At 47.7% G+C, this 20,000-nt stretch overlaps 1 protein-coding gene and 1 pseudogene across 4 annotated transcripts in view; both read right to left on the reverse strand.

Moving 5' to 3' along the window:
* The window catches only part of cnksr2a (connector enhancer of kinase suppressor of Ras 2a), a 214,562-nt gene that overhangs the window by 37,993 nt on the left and 156,569 nt on the right, over nucleotides 1-20,000 (reverse strand). The gene's annotated exons all lie outside the window — the stretch shown is intronic.
* Nucleotides 1-20,000, reverse strand: part of LOC145651308 (connector enhancer of kinase suppressor of ras 2-like) — a 44,955-nt pseudogene that overhangs the window by 17,492 nt on the left and 7,463 nt on the right.

The raw sequence follows: 20,000 nt of genomic DNA on the forward strand, positions 1-20,000 counted from the left end.
TATATTCCCGAAGCAGCAAGATGCCCTCTCAGTCTTCACCCCCCCCCCCCCTCGTACTCTCTCCCTCACTGGTCTAAAGTCTCAAGGTTGAGTCAACGTCAGTGCTTGCATTACTCTTCAGGCTCAAGTAGCATTTCAAGCGAAATATTGAGCTTTGGTCCTGCAGGCAAGGGCTGCATCTTTGAGGCTGGAGGACATAGTGGGGACGTTATGGGGGGACGTTGTGGAGGACATAGTGGGGACGTTATGGGGGGACGTTGTGGAGGACATAGTGGGAACGTTGTGGAGGACATAGTGGGGACGTTATGGGGGGACGTTGTGGAGGACATAGTGGGGACGTTGTGGAGGACATAGTGGGGACGTTATGGGGGGACGTTGTGGAGGACATAGTGGGGACGTTATGGGGGGACGTTGTGGAGGACATAGTGGGGACGTTATGGGGGGACGTTGTGGAGGACATAGTGGGAACGTTGTGGAGGACATAGTGGGGACGTTATGGGGGGACGTTGTGGAGGACATAGTGGGGACGTTGTGGAGGACATAGTGGGGACGTTATGGGGGGACGTTGTGGAGGACATAGTGGGGACGTTATGGGGGGACGTTGTGGAGGACATAGTGGGGACGTTATGGGGGGACGTTGTGGAGGACATAGTGGGGACGTTATGGGGGGACGTTGTGGAGGACATAGTGGGGACGTTGTGGAGGACATAGTGGGGACACCGTCTCCTATGAGTGTGCCTGGCCTCAGCAAAGCCTTCTGCAATAAAAAGAGTAAAAACAATCTAAGATAAGATCCAAATATACGCCAGCATACAAGTACTCATACCCACCTAAACCCACCGACTCCCAGAAATCCCTGTATAAGCAAGTGATAGTTAATAATGCATGATTAAACCTGAAGGCCTAATAAATAAATCTGTCCATATTGAGCAAATGCTAGTGCAGAAAGCTAAGGGAAGGAGCTAGAGGAGGGAGCTAGAGGAGGGGAAGTTAGGGGAGGGAGCTAGAGGAGTGGAAGTTAGGGGAGGGGAAGCTAGGGGAGGAGAAGATAGGGGAGGGAGCTAGAGGAGGAGAAGCTAGGGGAGGGAGCTAGAGGAGGGGAAGCTAGGGGACAGGAAGCTACGGGAGGAGAAGATAGGGGAGGGAGCTAGGGGAGGAGAAGATAGGGGAGTGGAAGCTAGGGGAGGGAGCTAGGGGAGAGAATTAGAAAAGATGGGAAGGAATGAGTTTAAGAATATCAATTCACACCTTTATAGTGGGTAGTGCTGTGGATTGTCAACCGGAGGGCTGTGGTTTTGAAGCCCAGCTCTGTCATACAGCCACTTTTGGCTCCAGGTGTGCTGTACAATGACTGGCCCAAGCTTCCAAAGAAGCTGGGATATGTGGGAAAAGCTTTTTATTGTACTGTACATGTGTATATGTATGTATGATTCCATCTGGTCTAGACCTTCAACTTTGCCCAACAATACAACCATCACCTTTCCTCCCACTCGCCTGCTCTGCCACTAAGTCATGGAACACAGACCTGTCTGTATGTGTCTACCTCTGTGTGTGAGTTTCTCACGAGACACACATTTACATAGGCCCCTATTATATCTCACCTGCACCTTAAGTGCACACCCACCCACCCACCTACACACACACAGACACACGCACAAATACATGTGCATTATTACAGCCAATAGCACAAAGAATAGCCACTGCTCCTGTTTACTGTTACTGGGAAACAGAAACAGAGAAAAAGGCAGAAGAGAATGTACAGAGAGAGAGAGAGAGAGAGAGAGAGAGAGATTGATAGAGATTGAGAGAGACAGGATGTACTCCTGTATGTTCTCATCAGAAAAGTAAGGAACGCCTTGATCCTCCGCCGCAGGATTAGCTCAGATTAGAACCACGTCTGGGCCTTCTGTGCCATAATCTGGCGTGGATTAAGAGCGGGATTAGGAGAGGCTTCGGGCTCTGCTGGTCAAAGCCAGCCTTAGGCTTTCAGTATAGCTCTCTGTGGCAATGGCCTTCTGATCTCAGCGTGCATGAGCCGTGGTGACACTGCAGTGCCCATGAGAAAGCCTGGAGGAGTAGTAGCTTTGCACAAAGCAAAGACCAGCACAAGTGCTGGGTGTGAAGGTGTCTTATTGGCTGTCTATGTTAGTCTCACAGCTTCACTGCAAAGATAAGGGAGATCAATTTGGACACCAAACATGTCTTGGGCGATTAATTAGGGAGGGGAAAAAGTACAAATTAGTCTGTCAGAATATTCCTGTAATAGGATTAAATGTACTAATTTTACATGTAAACATGCACAGATATACTGCACATGCAAACTACTTTATTCCAAAAAGCATTTCTTTTCAGATTTTCCTCTTTTTTGAAGTTGGCACACACACACACACACACACACACACACACACACACACACACACACACACACACACACACACACACACAGCTGTGCTGGCACCATTGCCTCCGCCCACTTTCCTCCCACCTGCCACTCCAGAGTGCTTCAAACAAACCGCTGGCCTACTTCTGCTCCAAAACTCCACCCACTCTCCCATGGGACTACATCACCTATCATACACTGCTGCATCCAGTACAACGTTACTTTCCGAACAGTGTTACGTCCCTAATGGTGTAACAGGGCCAGGAGAGCAGCGTGTGGGGAGTTGGGACAAAACCTACTTTACACCCACTGAAGCACTGATTAGCCCTTTGCATTCTCATCCTCAGGGACGGAGAGAGGAGTAGGAGAAGGAGAAGTTGGAAGAAAGGACAAATTATCCTCAATTTAGACCAAACATACACAAACATGTGCAAATTACAGCTTCCAGCGTCTGCTGATCTAAGGAGGGAAGTGATTTTTCAGAAGTATTCTCCCTGTTTCACTGAAACCTATTAGATCCAACTGAGGTTTGCTGGTTTTATGCATACACACACACACACGTACCTGCTGTACAATGGTAGTGAGCTCCAGGCACAGCTGGATCACATTGTTCCGGGTCACTGAGTAGTCCGTCACCGCGGCAAAAGGCGACCTGAAAAAGAAGTAGCACCTGGAATTAACCATTAGATAATCCTTAAGGCCGGACCTGCTGGATGGACAGTGTGTGTGTCTGTGTGTGTGAGTGTGTGTGAGTGAGTGTGTGTGTGTGTGTGTGTGTGTGTGTGTGAGTGTGTGAGTGTGTGAGTGAGTGTGTGTGTGAGTGAGTGTGTTGTGTGTGTGTGAGTGAGTGTGTGTGTGTGGGTGAGTGTGTGTGTGTGTGTGTGTGTGTGTGTGTGTGTGTCTGTGTGTGAGTGTGTGAGTGAGTGTGTGAGTGTGTGTGTGTGTGTGTGTGTGTGTGTGTGTGTGTGAGTGAGTGAGTGTGTGTGTGTGTGTGTGTGTGTGTGTGTGCGCGTGTACATAAAACCAGCAAAGCTCAGTGTGTGCCCTCTTTAGTTCTCTGTGGTGAATAAATGTCTTAACAATAACAAAAAAAACCATGAAAAGTATCCTTTTAAAGGGGACAGTTGGCTGTTTACCCATGAGAAAAAAAGGATTTATATACAAAATGTTGCTTTTTGAAAAGTTACAATAGTCAAAAGATTTCCTTTGGTCACTGAGGTTAGTTTTATGTGAAGGCATAGCAATATTTAGCTTCAGTAATATATAGTTCAGTTTAAAATACCCATAAAGATAGTATTACAGTGTATAGTGTATATTTATGTGTGTGTGGAGATGGGTGGAGCAACCTATGTAACCTATGTTGTTTTCTAGGGTTTTCTAAGGTCAATGCATCAAAATATTTAGTTTTACAGGAGAATTTTAATGAGGGAAGGATGTTCAAGTGTGTGTGTCACTGTGGCTTTGAGCGCACATTGTCTCCGGTGACGTCTCAGTTGGCGTCGAGTACTCTCCAGACCCAGTTTCCTCTCCCCGCAAGGGCTGCAGAATGTGGGTCGTTGGTATCGAGGCTGTGTTCTATATATACGGGGCTTTAGGAACACTGCTTCTTCCCCATGCACTCCTGGAGCTCTTTAAATACCCTGGCTTGCGTGGGCCACAGGACTCGTGAGCTACCAGACGCCCCATCGGGGCCTCCTCCCACAGAACTCCCACGTCACGCCCGCGTTAAGCCCCACGTAATGCCGTCGCTAAATCTAATTCAACACGTAAGTGCAGCGACCCACGGCAAAGCCTTCCCTAAGTCATAACATGTTCATTTTTAGAGGTACAACCCCTTCAGAAAGGCAAATCCGTTCACAAATGAGATTTGGGATGGAGCCTTCTTGGAAAACCAAATCTCCTCCCCATTTGGGACTCTCCAAACACTTTTCGTTGCTGAAAAATGTTTTCAAATACACAGAACTCTATCTTTCAGGAACAGAAAGAGGGTTTATACCCTTTGGCCAAACAGAAGAAAACATGTTAAGGCCTATTCCTGCTGAGCAAGAAAGAAGCCAACGACCAGAGGCGCGTTTGAGGTGAGAGCAGACCCTAAAGCGCGGCGACACAGCGTGTCCTCTGAGGACGGACCGTTCATCTCTGCTTTGTGCAGGCAGAAGCGGTGCCGGATCCTCCAAGCGGAGGGAAGGCGGCGCACTCGTGCATGTGTGGCGCCCGCAATGTGACTTTGCCGAGTAGGAAGATGCTGAAGGTGCGTAGGCTCGTTGACCAAGGACAGCCCGTCAGGCGGAGCAGACATGGCCGCAGGCGGAGGTCCACGTTTCGAGGCCTCCGAGAAACGTGACCTGAGGAGCCGCGGAGGCGCAGAGGAAGGGCGGGGGGGGGGGGGGGGGGTGAGAGAGAGAGAGAGAGAGAGAGAGAGAGAGAGAGAGAGAGAGAGAGAGAGAGAGAGAGAAGGAGCAAAGGACAATGAGATGACAAGGATAAGGAAAACCAGACAGGAAGATGGAGGTAGAGAGATTGGGAGAAACATGGAGAACGGGGAAGTGCTTCATAATCAGCAGCTGCAAATGATCCCACGATGCAGAAAGTGAAAGGGGGAGGAGCTTAGAAAAAGGCTGAAGAAGAAGCCGTTGGAAGGTGTAAACAAAACAGTCCCGCCTGCACTGAATCACTGCTTGGTCACTCCCACTCAAGATACCTCTAATGCCTGCAACCCCTCCATACCCCCACCCACACACCTCTTCACTAGCCATGACAGAACAGTAAGCACTGGTTCAGGCTGTCCAGAAATCACTCAGTCAGGTATAGAGCGCCCCCTACCACTTGCTTCAGGCATGGCTTCAGAACATTCCCTTCTCTGAGCCCACACAGCCAAATGGGACACTGGCGACACATTGATGGGACAGAGATTCCCCTGTCAGGGTCCATGTTTCACTTGGGTTTAGGAACATTGCCCCATAACTGTCTCTCTTGCTCTCTCTTCCTCCTTTTCTCTCCTGCGCTCTCTCGCTCACTTACACACACGTGCACACACACGCGTGCACACACACACTTTCTCGCTCCATTGCCTTGTCTTAAGTCTTTTCTTCTGCCATCTTCTTCTCTGTCTGCAGGGCAGACAGCTGCTCCACTGGGGACAAATTTTGGCAAGAAGGAGTGAAGCTGATTTGCTTAATTAGGCCACCGTTAACGAGGGGGAGCCCCCCCACCCCCTGGACGGTGGTGACCCTGTTTCTCAGCTGTGCTGTGGCAGCAGCCCACAGGTATGCAGTGAACTAGGAGGCTGGAACTTGGAGTCCCGTGTCTCACACATACACACACACGCTGACCAGAATCTGGACAGAATTTCCTCTTCCGTCACTAGGGCACGAGTCGCAGTGCAGCCCGGAGCCACTGTGGAGCGTGGGTGCTACCCGGCCCAAAGTCTGGACCCAAATCTAGGCCAGTTAACCTAAGGTTGATGCAAGGCTGGGTTGAAGAGAGCCGCTCCATCAGAAAGAGTTGGACAGCCATGTGTTGTGTGTGTGTGCCTGTGTGTGTGTGTGTGTGTGTGTGCTCAGGGAGGAGTGCACTGGGGGGTTGACCAGTCTGAGTGTTTGAGGGAAGTGTGTGGTTGGGCAGGATTTAGAGGTGCTGTGGGCTGAGGAACGCAGCCCTGGGAAGGCTGACCCAGACTGCCTCAGACAACCACGGCCCGTCTGATCTGGTGCTCTTAGCCAGAGCCACAGAGACGACGGAAAGCGCACTGGGACAGGCCTCGCAATCACCCTGTCTCTCCTGCTCACTTAGCCTCACCACTAGCTGACATACCTGAGAGGAATGAACCCCTGACACAAGCTTTCACACCAGAAGCAAACATGACAAGTAAACATATTAGGTAGCAAGCCATGAGAGAAAGAGAGAGAGTGAGAGAGAGAGAGAGAGAGAGAGAGAGAGAGAGAGTTATGTAAGTGTTTCTTGCAAATCTTAAGGTCTGATTATGCATGAATGTTACATAAACAGAAACGCACATCACCATGTGTTTAAGTGGTCAAAACTGCAGCACTGTGACACAAACCACACCTGACCAAAGACCAGGATGGGACCTCCACATCCACACACATGCACATGTGTGCACACATGCAAATTCACACACACACACACGAATGTGTGCGCGTGCACCCACCCACCTACACACACAAACACACACACAAATCCCATGCCCTATTACAAAGTGAAAAATTTGTGCACTGGGTTTTTTCCTCAATGTAATGACCAGGCAGATTTTAAACTCAATGTCTTAATTTGGCCTAAACTGTCTCAGTCCTGCTAGATTTAAAAAGACACATCGAAAATAAATAAATAAATTGACCCCAAACACCATTCCATTAGCGTCTACACCGATGATTCAGCCCCCAATCAAATTCCTATTCAAGTTAATCAAGAGTGCTCTAATGATTGTAATGCAATCAATGTTAGCTCATTATGTTGTCACCTGGGGGGAAAGGGGTTGCATGTAATGGAACTGAAAACACAGCTGAAGATCAATCTCATGAACTATTCCGCTCCACTAACGAGACTTCAACCCAGCGTTGCTCCTAGAGAAGCCCTGAACTTGACAGTTTAGTGCTGTGCCCTGTTCCAACGCACCCGATTAGCATGTGAAAGGCCTGATCATCACATGCTGAGCTGAATCGGTCGTGTCGTGTCAGGGAAACACTGGCCTATGCCATTTACTTGGCAGACTTGGAGCTTTCAGGCAAAACTTGTTTACTGTGGCGGTTTAAGAGTGGAGATGGTTGCCGTGGCGGGCTGGCGAACAGCTTGAAGGCATGCGTGGAGCTCCTGTTACTCAGAATGGGTGTGTGAATGCAGGTGTCAAAGGGTTTAGGACAGAGTGTGTGTGTGTTTGTCACTCAGTCTGCTGGTCTGTCTGTCTGGTGCAGTGAGGTATATGGGGGGGGGGGGGGGCACTTGTCAACTGCTGATATGTCTAGCGCAGCACTACAGTGGCTAGAGGGAAGGTGTTCTACATCTGCTTCCTCTACTCTTAACTGTCGCCTACTGCTTGCTGTCGCTGGCCAGCCTTTTATGGAGAGCAGGGGAGCAGCCTGGTTTGTAAGTCTTGCCAGTACATCTCCAGCACCAGGACTTCTGTCAGATCACCTCGCAGTCACTCATGCGCACACACTTCTCACAGGGTGCCCTGTAGCCCCAGGCTAACACGGAAGGGGATCAGAGTTGCAGTGGTTGCCAGAGGTTACGTGCAGGCCCACAGCATGGACTGACTCTGATGTTAGCCAACCACTGCCCCACTGACTTGTGGAATAATCAGGCGAAATAAAGGCTAAAGAAGCATACCCTAAGAGAAAAGCAATGTGGCAGCAGCATGTGTAGACAGGCCTCGGTTGACTGAGGTCCTGGCAGCTGCCTGTAGTTGTCTTGGGTTACCCTTGCCACTGGAAACCATCCTCTCACAGTGAAGATGTGCACCCCTGTGGCACTCAGAATTCTCATTTGCACTGGTTTCACTTAAATCTTGGTGCCAAACCTCTAAACCCTGGCTGCAATGGGGTGTTTGGTGACTCGGGCAGATTTGAACACGCCAGAAGCCCCTAGTGAGGCCCATGCAGGTCACAGGGTATATTGCCAGCAGTAGCTAGTTTCAGCAGACCCCTGCAGGGGCCTTGAAAGGGTGGTCCAAAAAAGTAGACATTCCATTACGTGAGCAAAATAAGAAAACTTAAACAGGGAACCTGGAATGTGAGAACCCTCCTGGACCCTCCTGGCAGCTGTGATAGGCCATATCGGAGAACAGCTCTGGTTGCCCCCATACTGAAACACTATGACGCCAACATCCCTGCTCTGGGTGAAACCAGGCTCCTGGGTTGAAGGCTCTCTGAACTAGAAAGGAAGGGGTTACACCTTGCTCTGGGAAGGACACCCTGTTTATGGGATGGGGTTTGCAATTAGAAACACACTTCCCTGAAGCTTGATTGAAACACCAGTAAGCATTGCTCTGCTAGCATTCCCAGTGCCTGTACACCAACTCCACCTTCTGAGAATGAGGTTAAGGACTACTTCTCTCAGGCACTGGAGGAATAACTTCAATTGGGCCCCAAGAATGATAAAATCCTATCACTCGGTGACTAATTTCCAACTGGGGACAAAAAGGCTGATGTGAATGGTATGAGACTTCTAATTCTCTGTGCTGAGCAGTACCTTACCATCACCAAAGTGTTAGTCTAGCAGAATAATAATTATAAAACATGGATGCACCCTCATCTCCAAACACTGGCACCTAAATGATGACATCATAGTGCAACACAGCGACATCAGTGCAACAGTGATGTCCTTATAACCTGCACCATGAGAGAATTTTGGACTGACCATCACAGGATCACAAGACCTTCATGATTGTAGAAGCCTGGCAAGAGGAAGCTTAATTGTGCCCAGCTATGGACGACTGAGGTTAGCGAGGAGATCTCTAGTTCTGTAGCTGGGAAGTTAACAGCACACGGGACATCCTTGAACAAACCCCCATCCGGTGATCCAAGGCAACAATGGCATGGCAACTTGCAGGACGTGCGGGAATTGGGACAGATTCTGCAGAACGAGAACGATGCTGTACAGATTCTGCAGAATGAGGAGCAGGCACAGGAAATCCAAACTTATGCAGACAGAAATGATTTTCATAATTTCTATAACTCTGTTAAAATGACATATCGGCCAAGGAACCACTCTCTCATGCCCCTGAAATCGGCAGATGGCCTCACATATTTTAAAGACCAGCATGAAGTACCCCAGAGATGGACAGATCACTTCAAAGCCCTTCGCAAACCAACACACTTTGTAGATCATTCCATCTTTGATGAATTGCCCAAACACCAACCTCTCCCTGCCCTCAGGCAGCCTCCAGCTTTCCTGGAGGTTCTGACAGCTGTTCCTTCTCTGAAGAACAATAAATCCCCTGGCACTGACAGCATCCCTGCTGAGCTGCAGAAGCACCACTCAACAACATGCCACCAATCTATTCCCAAAGTCCGGGAAAGCGGAGACATGCCACAACAGTGGAGAGATGCAAATATCATCACCGTTTACAACAACAAAAGGTGTTAAAGCAATCCGCGTGTAACACTACAGAAGCAGCTGGACAGTTGCGGATGAAAGTTGAGCCAGGTTTATCTTCTGTAGGGCAACGGTCAAAACCAGAACAAACGGATTACCAAACCAGGGGAGCATCAAAACCGAAATGAATGTACAGTCCATGTCTAAAAACCAGCAGAGCGAACAAACCGGACAGACACATCCGAAAGGGGGAAGGCAATGAACAAAACAGGGTCAGTACAATAAACAGGCAGTAGATAGAAACAAGTGGTATTCACTGGGCAATACTTCACAACAGGAACAAACAGGCAGGCTTAAAATGACAAGTGAAATTAGGTACAGGTGTAATCAATAGTCCAGTGTTGAAGAACATGCAAGTGTGTGATGACTGGTTGATAGTCCATCAGGTCTTTGCTCGGGATTTTGGGAATTGTAGTGCAGCTTGTGAATACTGGGAGTAAGGAAGAAGGGCTGCATGCCACTTTTCCTTCTCTCTGTAGCAGGCAATGTGCTCTCAAAGATGACACTGCAGTTTGATCAACAGCTTAACTGGAACAGTGTTAAATGAGTGCCAGTGTAGTTTTAGAAAGAACTGGAGCACAGCTGATCTGCATGCCAGCGCCAATATCACCAGGACCCTCTCCTGGCCTGTGGCGACCTCTCCAAAGCCTGTGAATCCAATCAGGGAGCTCCTTTGGAATGTGCTTGCAATAGTTTCATCGTTTAAATACCCGAGCGGTATTCTGTCTGAAGACTGCAGCATTGATCAAGAAATACAAAACCGGATTAAACAAGCACCAGCTGCTTTCAGAGGAGTTCGACCAAGGGTATTTGCATGAGTGATTCCACATAGGGTGCTTACAGTGCCCCCTAGGCCTCACCTGTTATGCATTTGAGGACCAACTGCAAAAATACAGAGGCCACAATTACCCAGCAACAACCATGCCCCAGGACTGCAGCAACATCGTGGCAGGCAGCTAGAAGAAAAAAACCCAGGTGAAGACCCAAACAAACGTAAAATAAAACCAGAGCGTCTGGAGGGTACTGCTGACCAGAATACACGATGACAGCTCATCCTACATGTGACTGGCATCATGGAGGAGAACAGGATGATGACGAGACAGGAGGAACACAACCAAGGAAGCTCCCACTAAGTCTGCCTAGTACACATGCCAAAAACGCAATAGAACCTGTGGATCCAGGGCTGGACAATTCAACCATCTGAGTACGCACTGCGCAACGGATCAAAGTGGAAGCTGTCATTGGAGTAGATAGACAGCAAGCAAGATAGAATGTGTGTGTGCGTTTCTGTCTGTCTGGTTTAGTGTGGTGTATGTGTGTGTGTGTGTGTGTGTGTGTGTGTGTGTGTGTGTCTGTTTGTCTGGTTTAGTGTGGTGTATATATGTGTGTGTGTGTGTCTGTGTGTTTCTGTCTGTCTGGTTTAGTGTGGTGTATGTGTGTGTGTGTGTGTGTGTGTGTGTGTGTGTGTGTGTGTGTGTACGTGTTTGTATATGTGTGTGTGTCTCTTTGCAAGGCTCACCTATCCAGCCAGGCCAGCAGGCTCTTGGCGGCAGCGATGAGGTCCACCACGGATGTGAGGAAGTCATTGGGCAGCTTGCGTGTGGTACGCCCATCATAGTGGCCACTGCGTCGTCGGCCCGTGATGAAGTTCTGCAGGTTCTTTGCGGAGGCATTGAGCTTGTGGGAGAGCGTCTTCAGGTTCTCCGTCTCCAGTCCATAGTTCTGTACACAGCGTGCAGTCCGCGACGGAGAGAGAGAGAGAGAGAGAGAGAGAGAGAGAGAGAGAGAGAGAGAGAGAGAGAGAGAGAGAGAGAGAGAGGCAACAAGTCACTATGGTAGAACGTCTCCAAGGATGTTGGAAAGCACAGCTCACAGTGACTAAAGAGTTGGGGATGACAGCAATGATTGAATTTCATCTTTCTCTCTGACTCTGTCTGTCTCACACTCTTTCTCTTTCTCTCTCTCACACACACACACACACACACACACACACACACACCAGATGAATATTCAGTAGCTGGCTGCGTGTGAGCTCTTTATCTGCAGAGGTACAGCGAGTGGGTAGAGGCAGACCTTTGAGTTAGCCCAGCACAAAGTGATGCGTATAAATAGAAGCTAGATCTGTACTGCCAACTTAAACAAGTCCAGAATGGATTAGTCACTGCACAGAGAGAAGCGTCAAAGGCACCCTGTTACACAGGGGAAATGTTACCATCATAACTGCACGGAGACTGGAACTTTTTTATAGACTCATAAATTAAGAGTGTTCTGGTGCATTGTGTGCATCAAGTAGACCAGACTTAATTTATAAGATACAGTTAATAATAAACATAGTTATTAATGATAATACATTTTGATCTGTGTTTGTGTGTGTGTGTGTGTGTGTGTGTGTGTGTGTGTGTGTGTGTGTGTGTGTGTGTACTCCAGGTCCCTTCCGCTTGTGGTTGGATGACAGAGTCACAGTGTGTTTCTGATTGACCAGGCAGAGGACCGGCAGAGGATCTAAAGCATCTCTCTCTCTCTCTCTCTCTCACACACACACACACACACACACACACACACACACACACACATCATCATCATCATCATCATCACATGCTGAAGCAGTGGTGTGTGTGGCAGTGAAACTAAGCTCTGTCAGTAAATCAGACAGAGAGGCAGGCACTGTGTGAAGATGAGGATCAGTTTAACCATCTCTTATCACATCAATGTCACATGAATAATGTGTATGCCTGGCCCTGAGCCAAGCCAAACACACACAATCTTTGAGAAGCTCACACAAATTTTTACATACACATGAAAAAGAGATGCAGGCAATTAACAGGTGATTAACATCTGTATCACTCATGAACATGCGCAGACAGTCCGCCACGCACACGCACATATCTATATCTCAGTCAGCCTGTAGCATCACAGCCTGCAAGAGCAGATAACAGCCCTGCACAACTGAGTCAGAGCAGTGAGAGAGAAGAGAAGAGAAAGGCAGACAGGAGGAGAGAGAGAGAGAGAGAGAGAGAGAGAGAGAGAGAGAGAGAGAGTATTATCCATCCGTCTGGAGGTTATCGCACTGCCCTGCCAGGTTACCTGGGAAGAACCGGACAGCTCTCCACTGTCCTGCATTATACTAAGATGATTATGTTGCGGGATTTGCATGAACACCCCAGCATGGGGGACTGGCTGACGTCAAAAATCCCACAGCCATTCCCAGCAGCAGAGCAATACACAGAGCAGGGCCTGCTGCCTACAGCAGGGCGCGACAACAGACACAACAATGGGAGGCAAAGTGGCATCTGGATGCTTTTATTGTTTGGAATATTATTTTGATTTATTTTAATGGTCTGTTGGAGTGAATCACCATTTCATAGGAACATGAAAAGAATCAGACCTGAAACATGCTAGAGTTTGTGAACAGGTATAGCATGTTGGTTTGTGCCCAAGGAATCACATATATTGAAATTATACAGTTTTCATACACATCATTCAAAATCTCTTTAATTGATTGATATCAACAGCACATGGTAATCTGATCCTGTTCCACAGTCGTCTAGAGTGGAGCTCACTCAGCCTTGGTTCAGGCTGTTAATCTGACAGCATGACAGTGTGCAAGTATTATATGTTCTACAAATGTTCAAATGTCACCAACACACTTTCATAAGATACTGGGTTACTTGTAAGCCAGATATCTAATAGATGTGTTAAAAAGCAGATTGGGACTTCAAAGTGTTAAACTAACTGTAGGTTTTAGATCTGCAGAAGTTGAAACCAGGAGATAAAGAGAGAAGATGGAGAGGCCTAGCCTCACCACACCTGTGCCAATAACCCTTTGTTGTCACTCTATGTCCTGACTTCAATGTCTCATGAAAAAGCACCATTGGATACATGGTAATTTACGTCAGTCACTGATACATACAAATAGACTCTGTGACCATGGTCGCTTGGGGAAACAAAGAACTCTACCCACAAATACAGCATGGTGCAGACCATCAACAAACACAGGTAACACAATCCAGCACTCCCAGACCTAGGGAATACTGTATCTGGGAGAATTTACATCTTCTGCAGCCAGCAGAGTCAATACATAACTCTGAGATCAACATCTGCTAATTTAATCAGACCATTAGAGATCCTTCCCTGCCTGAGTCCAATCACTCCATCCAAGGAGACACAAACATGGGGCGCAAGAGCCAGGAGCTTCAGCATCTGTCATTAACACTGGTGGAGGGTCAGCGAGTGAGGAGGAAGGAGGAGAGCATGGCTGAGAAGGAAACATGACACGCTCCCCCCACACAGTCTGGCTGGCATTATGAAAAGGAAGAGAGAGAGAGAGAGAGGGAGAGAGAAATACAGAGGGAGAAGAGAGCAAGCGGGATTAAGTGTTAATGTGTGTAAGTGTTAATGCAATGTATGTTAATGTGCATTGTGGCCCTCTGGTTGTCCACTGAGGGTTTAGTGAGCACAGGGGAGTCAAAGTGCCCATTTCTGCAAAAAAAAAAACCTCTCCTCCCTCTCCCCATCCCTCCATCCCTCCACCCCTCTCTCCTCCTCTCGCCTATCCCTCCATCTTTCTTTTCAGTTGCTCCCCGCCAGCCTCGCCAGGCAACCCGCTCAAGCGCTCGGCACCTGCACCAGCTCTGCCCTAGACGCCATCGGAACATCCGTCAGCGAAACGGCTGTACCTGTGGCTCCCTGGAAGTAGCACCCAAGCACCCTGAGCCTAGCGACTGCGGCAACAATACTGACGGATAGGCTCGCTAACAACGTCCAGCAGCCCTGCATTTAAGACATCTGAAGCCTTCACCACACCAGTTGGAACAATGATCACAGACATCACTGTGAACCTATGAGACCTATTAAAAACACACACGCACAGAACATATGGCCACGGTTTTTGAAAAGGTTAACAGCAAAGTTTCTCCCATGGAGTCTGCTTTTATGACAACAAGCGCAGGAGACTTTACAAGAAATTTATTATTCTATTTGCCAGTTATTTATTTATTTATTTTTTCATGTTTGTTTATTTCAACGCCTTTTTATTATGGTCATTTACAGTCATTTGGCATAGTTATAAGGCTGTGTCGTTTTGTTTTTAGGAAATAAATAATTTACATTCTTGTTTACATGGGCAGCTGAACACTTCATTTAAGACTGCACAAATGAAATATTGCATGAATGCTTTTTCAAATATTTTAGCCAGAATGAGTGATGGAGTTATTTTGCCCTTTTTACACCAAATTATACGCATATAAATTCTCCCATATATGACTTTAGTGCACAAAATGACACAACTGGGCTAGGGACAGGTTTTTAAAAGACCTCCAATTTTGTCTGGTGCTCCAAGATGCACCAGGGAAGAAAGGACTGGTTAGCATAGTTACCCAGTGGGCTGGACTGCCAGGTAAAGGCAGAGCACGTGTGCAAGCCCACCTGGGCATTATGGGTTTAATATTCCACTGGTGTTAGCTTAACGCACACCAGTTGTCTCATTAACACAGTTACATCAGACTGCTGCGTTATAAGGTCCCCATCACTTATGTCTGAGGTTTCTTTGTCTTAACCTGCCACTTTGAAAAAAGGTTGCTGAAAACAAGCCCAACTTGTCCGGCCTTTACCAGGGCACACAGTAGGTCCACAGCCTCCAGGATGAGCCCTGGTGGCCAATGTGCGGGACACGCCCAGGTCCTCCAGCTCCTGGTGGGTGATCCGCAGTAGCTGGTCACCTCCCACTTTCCCGCCTCAAAGTTCTTAGTAATGTACTGCTGCAGACAGCTGTCCAGGCCTGCATAGAGAAAAACACACGCAGAGGGGAGGGTTATAAAACATGTTGACAACGTGAACTCATTTATGTCTAAGTTACCGGCTTGGCAAAAGGGAAGCCAGACAGGCACCAATAGAGAAGTTGGCTCCTTAACTGATACACAAGTCTTCTTAAATAATTAGGTTGTAAATTATAAAATGTGCCCATAGTAGTTCTTCATTAATTACTCGCCACTACAGTAAACTACTAGATTGACTAAATTGTCATGATTAAGTAACCAAATTTGACCTGTTGTGTCAACTTGGGGGAGCCAATAACCCAGCACTCAGTAACTACTAGCTCTTATGTAATTATTATTACTGGCTTCATTATATAAATAAGAGAATAAGAGTATTGATGTTTCTATTCACTTGGGTAATATTGATTTATAAGTAGTTAATAACTCATTAAATCACAAAAAGAAACCAATAGACATATAGTTAACACAGTCATTCCAAATGGTTTACTACGTCGTTACACTTTTCTCAGAATAGAGGAACCATTACTGTAACGCTTAAATACTGTTCTTAAATGAATCTGTAGGAATTATGGAACTGTATCGCAAAGTTAAATGTCATTCCCATTCCAAAACATCTCCATGCTTTACAGAGTTGCACCCGCTCCTCACAGACACCTTTCTCGCTCCTCCACACTGACATAACCACCAGTTTCATATGTGAGTCTCATCTGGTCCACTGGTTATACACCCACACAGTGTGGTAGCAAGTGATGGCTGCATCATATGGCTGCTCACACCAAGTCTTCCTGTACTTTGGGGGTAACAGCTATTGCTATTCTTTAGCTTTTCACTGTGTGTGTGCCTGCTGTTTTTGGTAAAGCTTTTTTTCATGGAACGATTATGACCAAAGACCAGACCAACATTCAGTTTGAGGCCAACAGTGCAGGAACCAGGCTTTCATAACTGGCGGGCAAGATGTCGGCAACTAACACAGACGCGTGTGTGCGCGTGTGTGTGTGTGTGTGTGTGTGTGTGTGTGTGTGTGTGTGTGTGTGTGTGTGTGTGTGTGTGTGTGGGCAGGGAATTTGGCTATGAAGTGGCTTTATTCATGGTCGCAGTGGTTGTCCTGGGGAAGTTAAAGCCTGTAGGTTTTATACTCTGCATGGCGGCTTTGCATGGTGCAGCGTGCAGGGATCAGTAACCTCCATATAAACCACATTTGGCTTTCGGGATGAAAGGTCAGAGCCCAGGAACTCCCAAAAGAAGTCAGAGGTTTGTTCCCATCAGCATGTTCTTATGTTCAGCTTTCCGTGAAGCATGATGGAAAGGATAGTACCACACCAGGTCTGCACTGTACATCCTTAGGAAAGTCACATATTGATAGGTAAAAAGTATACAGTACTGGGAAGAACCATCTCGCTTTGAAGCATCAGAACAAGTCTTCATATGGTAACACATGCTAAAAATACAGGCTATAGAAGCTTCCTTTTAATTTAGGGTGTTTTAAATTTCCTGATAAAAAATGTCAGTGCTGTCCACATCCCTTTTATTGTCTGCCTCAAGATCTGTGGATCTGAGTTCCAGCACTTGTCAAGGACTGACTTCTATACTTAAGCTCCATAGCAAAAGACTCTTTCAGCACTGTCACACACAAAGGACTCGCCTCCACCAGACAAACGCCGCGGCCCGGCCGAGCCCCGCCAGAGCTTTTAATGATCCACTTCTGATCTTATCATGAGCTTTTCTGATCGCTCTTTACATCGATATAGCCCTTAATGCTGATCAGTGCCCTCAGTTTTTCAATTCTTCATGCCGATAAAGTTTGACACGTTAAGAATTGGACTAGCTGGGCCTGCAGCAGGCGACGAGGGAACACCGTGTTTGCCTGGAAACGGGAGCCGAAAGTGCCGAGTCATCGCTGCACCCCTGGTCGATGGCTCCTGGGCCTCCCTCAGCAGCTCTGGGTACAAGGTGTCGTTGTGCCTTTGCTTCAACTAAAGCAAACATCACGGTGTTGCTCTAAAATGCCATCGTTGACAATATTCGCGATTACGGTAGGGACTGTCGAAAAAAAAAACAAAAAAACAAAAATGAAGGGAATGCGTTGCAGGGAAACTTTGCACTGCTTTTCAATCCCAGTAACTGAATCATAATATTGCAACAAAGCAAAAATGAGCTACACAGTAAGTGCTGTCCAGAACAGAGTCCGAGTTCGGGGCATCAAGTATAGCCCAAACTCAATAAGGAATGATTTCTGCATCGCCTGCTACTGTGCGCTCTTGAAAAGTGCTTTGAGCACACATGAATCAAACTAATGAAGCTCCTGTCACTGTGGGCAGATGACAGCTTAGGATGAATACATGCATCGCACCAGAACTGGGACACAGTAGAAAGCAGAGACTCAAACGGCAAGAGGGAGGGGAAAGAGAGAGAGAGAGAGGGAAAGAGGGAGCGAGGGAGAGACGGGACAGAGAGAGTACGAGAGGTAGAGAGGTGAGGTAAAGAGAGGAGAGAGAGGAAGGGAGGTGTGAGCTTATGTACAGATTCAGAAGAGACTTCACCACTGTGGCTCAACTGCTATACGCACAAGTGCAGTGACACATGCACGCATGCACTGCGCCACATGCACACACACACACGCACGTGCCACTCGCGCCATGCACACACACACACACACACGCGCACGCATACTGCACGCACACACACACACACACACACACACACGCATACACTCGCGCGCCACACGCACACACACACACACACACACACGTACGCATACACGCTGCGCCGCCACGCACACACACACACACACACACACATACACACACGCATACACTCGCGTACGCACACACACACATACACACACGCACGCATACACCGCGCGCACGCACACACACACACACACACACACGTACGCATACACTCACGCGCATGCACGCACACACACACACACACACACACATACACACACGTGCACGCATACACTCGCGTGCACGCACACACACACACACGCCATCGCCATACACTCTCGCCGCCAAGCACGCACACACACACACACACATGCATACACTCGCGCCACGCAGACACACACACGCATACACTCGCGCGCAATGCACACAAACACACACACACACACACGCGCATACACTCGCGCGCACGCACACACACACACACACACACACACGCACATACACTTTGCGCACACGCACAAACACACACACACACACACGAGCACGCACACACGCACACACACACACACACACTTACCCGGTCACAGCATACACAGACAGACAGCATTTGTCAGCCCTTGGCATTCTTGCCAGTCTGTTTAATGCCTCCATGTTCTCCACCCCACTCCCACTGCAACTGTTCATCCAGCATGAGGCACATCTCAAACCCTTGTGTGTGTGTGTGTGTGTGTGTGTGTGTGTGTGTGTGTGTGTGTGTGTGTGTGTGTGTGTGTGTGTGTGTGTGTGTGCGTGTGTGTGATGCAATGAGTGCAGGACCATTATCGGAGTTCATTCCTGCAGTATAATCTGGACCCTAATAGTCAGCCATTCCTTGAAAAGGATCAAAATACTGCTGAAGGCCTGATCGCACCCCGCACTCTTCAAACAAATGAGGGTTTCCAAATATTAATTTCTTTATTTTATTCACCAACTGAGCCTTAATTTTCTTTTTTTCAATGCTGCTGCTCTCAATAAGTTTATGGTGAATATTGTATTTTGCTCATTCCACATACATTTGTTGTGTCTATTAAAGTGCAGTGGGTAAAGAACAATGCCTTTTTAACTGACTGTTAATTATGGCTGATAACTGAGGCGCAGGCACTGGCTGGATTGAAGGGTGTTCTCCTGAGAGAGACATAGAGTAGAGGGAGAGAGAGAGAGAGAGGAGGGAGAGAGAAAGAGGAGAGAGGGAGGGGGAGGGGAGAGAGAGAGAAAGAGAGTGAGAGAGAGAGAGAGACCCCAGAAAGTCCACTGTTAATCTGGCATCATTTATCACTGTCAAAAAGTACCAGCATCCCGCTACACCAGCATACAGAGCAGAACATAGACAAGAGACATAAATACAAATAAACTTTCACAAAGAGAGAGGGGGGGTATAGAAACTGGAGCTTTATGAAAGAGTCTGTCATATGAGACTGCAACAACCCGCTGCTCCTGGCTGCGCAGTATGAGATTAATTCATCTCTGTGGTGGATTAATGTACCTGATATCCTCACTGATCTTAAGCACAGGCTCTCCAAAACACACTCACACACAGACGAGGAGTAAAAGGTCATTTGTTACAGCATTATTTATGCAATGGAGCCGGCTCCGGTAAGTCACCACTCCCACTCCCTGAGAATGAGAGGAAGAGAGAGAGGGGTAGAAAGGTAGAGAGAAAGCGAATAGAGAGAGAGAGAAGGAGTAGAGCAACAGAGAGTGGGAGACAAACGAGAAATGGGCCACAGTAGGTCAAGCGGAACACACAGGACACTTCCTCTGTGTTCATTTAAGGCCTCTGGTGCATATGGAATCAGAAGCCATTGTGTCTCTGACAGAAATGTCCAAAGAGAGGTTGAGATGACTCCTGCAGCCCTGGTTAACACGGTCTGGCCTGGTCCACAGGGCGCATGACCACCAACCACCGCCACAAAGACTTGGAGGTTGCTACCTCGATGGTTGTCATAGTGACAGTTATGTCCATGGTGAGGCTGAGGAAGCCCTAAAAGTATCCTTCAGCCTTGCTATTAGCCAGTAACACCAGGCCTT

This window comes from Electrophorus electricus, chromosome 1 (genome assembly GCF_041902795.1).
Source record: "Electrophorus electricus isolate QZ-2024a chromosome 1, ASM4190279v1, whole genome shotgun sequence".
NCBI lineage: Eukaryota > Metazoa > Chordata > Actinopteri > Gymnotiformes > Gymnotidae > Electrophorus > Electrophorus electricus.